The sequence below is a fragment of the Falco naumanni genome, chromosome 2, assembly GCF_017639655.2.
Source record: "Falco naumanni isolate bFalNau1 chromosome 2, bFalNau1.pat, whole genome shotgun sequence".
NCBI lineage: Eukaryota > Metazoa > Chordata > Aves > Falconiformes > Falconidae > Falco > Falco naumanni.
The window spans coordinates 71,955,221-71,963,049 of record NC_054055.1 but is presented as its reverse complement, the minus strand read 5'-3'; the positions used below and the strand labels follow the sequence as shown (position 1 = coordinate 71,963,049).

At 48.5% G+C, this 7,829-nt stretch overlaps 1 protein-coding gene across 9 annotated transcripts in view; it reads left to right on the top strand.

Annotated features, from left to right (window-relative positions):
* The first annotated feature begins 2,050 nt into the window (after positions 1-2,050).
* The window catches only part of UBE3A (ubiquitin protein ligase E3A), a 54,951-nt gene continuing 49,172 nt past the window's right edge, over positions 2,051-7,829 (top strand). For 5 of the 9 annotated variants that reach the window (XM_040584800.1, XM_040584808.1, XM_040584809.1 and 2 more), the window contains exon 1: positions 2,376-2,559. The gene's annotated coding sequence lies outside the window, so the exon portion shown is untranslated. Of the gene's footprint in view, positions 2,100-2,375; positions 2,560-6,495; positions 6,586-7,829 lie in introns of those variants that run through there. The other 4 variants (XM_040584803.1, XM_040584804.1, XM_040584805.1 and 1 more) reach the window with 3 other exon arrangements.

The window sequence follows — 7,829 nt, the reverse complement described above, 5'->3', positions numbered from 1 at the left end:
CAGGTTTTGCTGCTGTGAGGGAGCCTCCAGATGCAGAAGTCTGCGTTCATCCCAGTTATTATTTTTAGATGCATACTGATGTCTATCTGAGCACAGCAATGTACCCTGCTTTCAGACCACACTGAAGTAGGAGAGTACTTCACTCAGTCTTAGTATTTCAATTATACATCTGCCCACCACATTCTCTGTGAGTACCAGGACTCTCTGAGCTGATTTTTAATGATTTAGTTTAAGTCCACTGTTCTTACCAGCTATTACCTTGTAACAGACACATTAGGTCTTCCAAAATTTTGCTAAAAACATGTATCCATGTCTTCTTAAAGATCTTAAACACACATTTCCTGGCCCAAAACAAACCCTTGGCTTCAGTGTCTTGCCTTTGAGAATTTATGTCGATGGTTTTAACAGCTTATTCTAACATTTAAGAAGTTCTCATGCTTCTAGATTATACTTTTTTAATTAAAAAGAAAAAGTATACTCTCTGCCAGGGTAGAATGACTTCTATGTAATTATTTATTATTTTAATTATTAAGGGATAATGTAAGAAAGATTCAGACCCATTTTCCTTTTTTCTTTCTACTTAGTCCCCTACAACCATGCTTGCAGCTCCATATAGTTAACGTCTACAAAAACTCAATATCCCAAAGAGTAAAATTTTATATGCTTTGCCCAACTTTGAAATTATTTTATCAACCTGCTTTCAATATTGACTAGCCAAAACACAAATTTTACTTTTGCTTTTAAAATCCCTAAAAAAGGCACGCTTGCAATGTATAGGCCTGGTCGTAGGCAGGGGAGGGAAAGAAATGACCCAAGAGGCAACGGAAGAATTTGTTGGGGCAGACGAGCCGGGCTTCGCGCAGGGCTGTGCAGGACCAGGGGGCTTCTTGCCCACGCTCAGGGCCCTGCTGCGTTCTGACCCTCCCAGCACCGCCAGCCAGTTCTGCCCTGGGTGCCCCCCAGGGTCTGGGCTTTGGGTAACACGGGGCTTTCAGTGACCTAAATTTATGCCGTGGTGGCCTCTGCCGCGGGCTGTGACAGTGAGGCCCTCCCTGCACCTCACTGCGAGCTGGCCTCCAGCTCCCACCCGGCCTGGCCTCCCCTCGCCTGCCAAGGGGCCCGGGGCGGCCAGGCCAGGCACTGCCTGTCCCCGTGTGCCTCGGCCGGCAGCAGCAGCACCCAGCCACCGGCCGTCCCCCTTCCTGCACTCCCTCCCTGGCCCCCTGCCCAGATTAAACTTGATAAACCCTGGGCGGGCTGCCATGGGGCGTGCTGGCCAGGCCCAGCCTCGCGGGTGGGCCTCAGTGGTGGCAGGGCTTGGCGGTGGCGGGGGTTCGGTGGGGACCTCTCTGAGGGGCTTGGAGGAGGTGGTGGCAGCCGCTCTCCTCGCCGGCTGCAGCCATGGCCCGGTGCTGTGCTATGGCGGCTGTGCCCCGTGCTTGCTTGGGCGGCGGAGCGCTGGGCGGCCTGTGGCTGGGCAAGTGGGTGCGGGGGCACGTGTGCACATGCAAATGCATGTATGCACGCGCATGTGCGTACATGTATGCTGGCGCACCTGTTGTGCGTCAGGGTGCATGCATGTATGTGCATACCACATGTATGTGCATACCGCATGCATGTGCATACTACATGCATGTGCATGCCTGGGTATATGCATGTGTGCGGACACCTATGCCCGTGTACATCCCCTGGCCGTATGCCTGGGTATGTGCACATGTGTGTGCGTACGTGCGCGCATCCGTACACTCGTGTATGTGCGCGCAGGCGCGCGCTCCCGGCGGCCCCGCGCGCCCCCCGAACGGCCGCGCGCCTCCACACCCCCAGCCCCAGCCCCAGCCCCAGCCCGTGCAGGAGCCCCACCCCCCCCCCCCCCGGCAGCCTCCGCATGCTCAAACGCGGGCTCCGCCCCGTCCGCGCGTCACCACCCCGCGCACTGGGTTGCCCGCCGCTCCTTAGGGAGGGAAGCCCCGCCCCCATCCCATCACCCTAGTTGCCCTCTTCCAACATGGCGGCTCCCACCTCACGCGTGCAGGCACGCAGGCGCCGCGAGTGGAAAAGACAGGAAGGAACCGGTCCGGGAACTCTATGGTTTTCGCGCGGTGGGTAGCGTGTCGCAGCCGCCTCGTCCGCCCGCCCCCACCCGCGGTGCACGCCGGGACACAGTGGGTCCTCCTTCGTGCCCCCCCCCCACCCCCGCCCGCTGCGAGTCCTCCGAGCTTGCGCCGCGCCGATATCCGCGTTGCTCCCAAGATGGTGGCGCGGGGGCTCGGGCTGAGAGCGTGTGAGTCCGCGAGAGGAGGCGCACCCGCGGGCCCGGGCTGCCCTCCGCCCCTGCGCGCCGCCAGCCTCGCCAGGCCTCTTGCCTCTCCCTTCCCCGCCCCTCCAGGCCGCGGCCCCGTCTCCTCCGCCCCGGGGCCCCGACGGCTCCGCTGGCGGCGGCAGCAGCAGCAGCAGCGGCGGCGCCTCCTCGCCTGCGGCGCGGCCCCGAGCGCAGCGCGGCCCCCGCATGAGCCCGGGCGGCGGCGGGAGTGACTGGGAGCAGCAGGCCGTGGCGCCCAGGTCGGTAGGCGCTGCGCAGCGCCCGGCCCGAGGGAGGGCCGGGCGGGGGGATGGCGCCCGTCTCACGCCGGCCCTGAAGGGGAGGGAGCCGGGAGGTGGCCCTGCCCGCTTTCCTCCGCCGGGTGATCCCCCGGCTGGGGTGGGGAAGGCGGGCGGGAGGCTCCGGCGGCAGGGGTGCGTGGCCTCGGCGGCCCTCCCTCTCCTCCCCGTGAGGCACATGGCTGCGGGGCCGCCCCGCGCCTCCCCGAAGCGGGAAGGCCGGGTGGCTCCGGGCTCTGCCCGCCCCTCGGGGGGACCGGGCTCGCTGGGCGACCTTGGGTGAACCCAGCCCGCCCCGGCCTCAGTTTCCCGTCTCGCCCGAGGGCGCAGCGGTGGTGCCCGCTCCGCGGGGCTGCTGCGGGCACGGGGCACCGCGGTGCCTTCGGCATGGCCGGCTGTGGCAGTCGGGGAGGTACGGGTATGTGAAGTACTGCGAGGGTGTGTAACTAGTGCGCAAGGCCTGCTTAACAAAGTATGTTCACTTGTTCGTGTTTCTGAAGAGTTGGATCTGCTAACTCGTGAACTGGCAGCTTTGCTGGTAAATGTGACCTGGCGCTCCTGACTGCGCGGCTTCCTGGGTTTCAGTTTTAACCTGTACCTGCAGTGTTTCTGTGAAAGGAACTCTATGGGTTGTTGTGGTTCAGTCGATTTGTAAGTCGGATGTCTAATATGACGTGATGTGGTCATTCAGAAGTTACTACTGCTTAGGAAACAAAACATATTCCACAGCTCTCCTCTAAGTGGCAAGAACCTGTAGTCTATAGACTTGTAGTTACACTTTTTTTTTTTCTTCTTTCTTTCTTCAGCTAATGGAAATAGTTGTTTGTTTCCTTCTGCGTAACTGGTGTTCTAATTCTGGGACAAAGCCTGTGACTTACACATCACTTCAGGGATGGTCCCTCTGTGTCTGTATGGAAACTTCCCTGCCTCAGTGCAAACCTGAGGCTCTGTGAGAATCAGCTTGTCAAATTACTTTTACCATGCCTCTCCACTGAAAAGTTCCTCAGTGAGGAATTGTACCTGATTTTAGCTTTGATTTCCAATGAAGTAAGACCTAAGTGATTGTATTGTCAGTTTATAATTTTTTTTTGACTGGTTTGAAAGGGAGAGGTCTAAAAGACAAGATCAAGTTCCTAATTCATGCAGATAGCATCCAGTTAGAGATTCCCTGCTAAGGGAGAAGCTACACTCTTTAAGTTTAACTGCATTGTTAGACATTTATGACTGGGTGGGAGAATAATGGATGTGGTGAGAGGTTCCTCTTGATAAGAATGAAAACTGCTGGAAAATGGACTTTATGGTTCTCACAAACTGCTTGGTTTGGATGGTGGCACAATACCCTGTGCCCTTTCATCTTGGAAACAGTTGAAGGTGCTTTTTTTCCAAAAGCTGAAAATAACTGTGAAATTCAGAGTTTAACTAGTGCATTGAATTGAAAACATGAAATGTGCATTACCAGATTGCTATGTATATTTGATAGTTTTCCTCACATACTTTTGTCTTCTAAAACAGATGCAGTTTGCAGTGGTTATGACTTGTCTTCATAACAATAATGTTCTGTCAATTCAATACAGGCAAACCTTGGAAGAAAAGCTAGACCACTGCTTAGGTTTACAGGGCTAAAAAGTGCCTTTAACTGAAATTATTTCTGCACAATATTACAGCTACTTCATGTCTCTTTTATGAATGCCTTCCATTCCACTCTAAGTGTTTGCTGTTTAATGTAGCATCTTTCATACTGGAATTAACAAGTTATTTTTCTGTTTACTGGAGTTGTTTGCTATTTCTCTCACTGGAGTATCCTGCGTATCTCCCAAGAATTTAGAAATAAAAGCACCAAGCTACTAGATGGCACAATAAATGCTTTGATTTGTTTGCGGTTTTTTAGGGGTATGGCTGTGTGACCAAAAAAAAAAAAAAAAAAACCAAACCAAACAAAAAAACCCAACAACAAATGAAAAAATGTCCTGAAGGAAAGGCAGGTTTGAAAAACCAGAGGTGGTTAACTTTTTCACAGCAGCATGTTTCAAAGCCTAGATCTCTCAGTCCAGGTCCTCTTCAGGACTCTTAACATTATGTGGGTTTGATCCCCTTTTTAACAGGAAATAAAAGTTTTAGTCTTTTTTTTAATTACTGCCGCTGCTTAAAGACATATGCAAATGGTATGTCTTTTGTGAATCGAATTTAAAACTGTGTGTATATGTTAAGTACATCTAGGGATGTTCTCAGCTTGTTAAAAGTCCCTGTTAGAGCAACTTGAGATTGTGTTCTAATCCACTTGAGAAAATAAACCAGGTTTGGGGTTTTTTTTATTTAACTTCACTTTTTGTAGGAGAAAACTTGCTTTGGAAATATGAAATATGTACCTCAGTATAAAATCATACTTACTTCATTATCAATATGTGCTTTAATCTGTTCTTCACTAGCTCTTTATGAATTCAGAGGTTCTGCTTAACCAAACCCATAACTGGGGCGGGGGGAGAGGAATATCTTTTGAGTCAAGTTTTAGTAGTCATAAACATGTTTAATTGTGAACATGTTTAAGCATATAATATTTTTTATAAACAATAATTAGTGTAGTATATGATATGACAGCTATCATGCAATGAATTTAGTGTTTACTTTTTTGTAAATTTGCATAATCTTAGTTTTTGCTATGCAGGAATGTTATGTTAATTATTATTTCCCCTCTCCCCAGCTACTTTTGGTTTCAGTTTACTAACTGAATGTCCAGAGAGAACTCATCTTTGTTTTTTAAATGCAGGAAATGTCTTTCTCCCTCCCCACACCAGTGTATTTGTACACTGGAAGATAAAAGCCACTAACTCTTAAAAATAGAATGTGCAATTGAAGGACAAGGAGAGAAAATTCCTAAAGTATGTAGGCATATATCTCATTTCCAGTATCAATCTTTGTTTCTGGTACTGTGGGCCAGGTTTTTGCTTCACTTTAGTAAATGAATTGATACTGATTTTTAAACAAAGTATGTTTTACACATTTTCCTGAAGTAACCAGTATACTTAAGGTAGCTATGAGTTTTATTGAAAAGAGGTTTTGAAAGGGTTTCTGTCATTAATCAAATCCTGATTTGTACATGGAAGGAGAGGGGTAATACACTTGCTATCAGTTTGTAACATTTAGAATAGAATATTAACTTTTTTTAGAAAATAAACTCCTCCCCACCCCTGGAGAGTGTTGTAAGCTTTGCAAAATAGTTGGTTCCCAGAGACACAGCAATAAGCAAATTGCATGATTGAAGTGACTTTTGTCACCTTAAATACTTTGACCTTAACATTTACTGCATTAACTTCCTGTATTTATAAGCAGTGCCTGTCAGCCTCGGAAGGCTGTATTGCTCATGAATAAAAGTTTGGAAAAAAGCTGGCTCATATGAGTAGTACTGTGTGTAATGTAGCTGGTTCATTAGCAGAAAGCAAATACAGTGTAAAGGTAATAATTTGTAATGAAGCAACACTTCAGTAGCTATACCAGCTGGTGACATGTTTCTTCAGGAAAATAACCTCATAGGAGAAATATAAAATAGATAAAATCAAATAAAGTTGAGATCCAGAAACGTGTGAGCAAACAGCGCTTTAAATTGCTGTTTTTAAATAGCTCCACCTTCTTGTGGCTAGGACTGGCATAATTTATTGACAGAAAAACTTTTGGGTTGCAAGCTTACATTATAAATTAAATATTATAGTGTTCTGTCTCACAGAACTCTCATATTCTCTCTTACAAACAAATCTCTTAAAGGAAGCATTAACTACTTATAATAGGTTGAGCTTTCTTTCCTGTATTATGCAAACTGAGGAATGGAGGAGGGGGATGGAAGTCAGTCTTTACAGATCCTTTTTCCATTACCATCCTGCATGGTTCTTTACCCATGTTTTACAGAGTGGTGAAGAATTAGGAGAAGCTGCAGTTGTTCAGCTGAGTGGAACTAAATGGGTGGCTTCCCTCTGGACCCTCACTTCACTGTCTTCGGTAAGAGGGGTGACCTTTTGAAGCAACTTGCTTTTCCTTAGAACAGGGGTATGTGTGTTTTAAGAGAAGCTTCTAGTTAGCAAAGCAGAGGATTGGACTTTTCTGGATTTTTTTTTTTTATTATTCTGCTGGCTTGGAAAGGATATTCACAGTATGTGGCTGATCATAACTTTGGATCAAAAAGCATTATTATTTGCATCCATCCAAATAGCTTTAAAAACATGCTCTGTCTTCATATACTTTACCTTTGGAAATCATGCTTATGTCATACGTCAACAGTGGAACTGTCCCAGAGGTGCATTACAGTGGTGATGGTTTAGCCCAAACTCAAACTGATCTACCAGCTGGCTGCTTGATATGGACGGTACTACTTTTTGTTTTTTTCATAGAATCATGGAGTAGCATGGGTTGGAAGGCACCATTGAAGGTCATCTATTCCAACCCCCCTGCAGTGAGCAGGAGCATCTTCAACTAGATCAGGTTGATCCAGAGCCTTGTCCAACTTGACCTTGAATGTTTCCAGGCCTGGGGCATCTACCGCTTCTCTGGACAGCCTGTTACAGTGTTTTGCCACCCTCATTGTAAGAAATTTCTTTGTTATATCTAGTCTAAATCTACCCCTTTTTAGTTTAAAACCATTACCCCTTGTCCTGTTGCAACAGGCCCTGCTATAAAGTTTATCCCCATCTTTCTCTGTTCCCCCTTTAAATACTGAAAAGCTGCAATCAGGTCTCCCCAGAGCCTTCTCCAGACTGAATAACCCCAACTGTCTCAGCCTTTCCTTGCAGGAGAGGTGCTCCATCCCTCTCATAGTTTTTGTGGCCCTCCTTGACCTGCTCCAACAAGTCCATCCATGTCTTTCCAGTGCTGGGAGCCCCAGAGCTGGATGCAGCACTCCTGGTGGGGTCTCACCAGAGCAGAGCAGAGGGGCAGAATCACCTCCCTCAACCTGCTGGCCACACTGGTTTTGATGCAGCCCAGTATATATATGGTTGGCCTTCTGGGCTGTGAGTGCACATTGTTGTCTCGTGTCGTTTTTCACCCACCAGTACCCCCAAGTCTTTCTCTGCAGGGCTGCTCTCAATCCCTTCGTTGCCCAGCCTGTAGAGATACTGGGGGTTGCCCTGACCCAGGTGCAGGACCTTGCACTTGGCCTTGTTGAACCTCATGAGGTTCACATGGGCCCACTTCTTGACCTTGTGCAGGTCCCTTTGGATGGCATCCTGTCCCTCAGCCATGTCAAC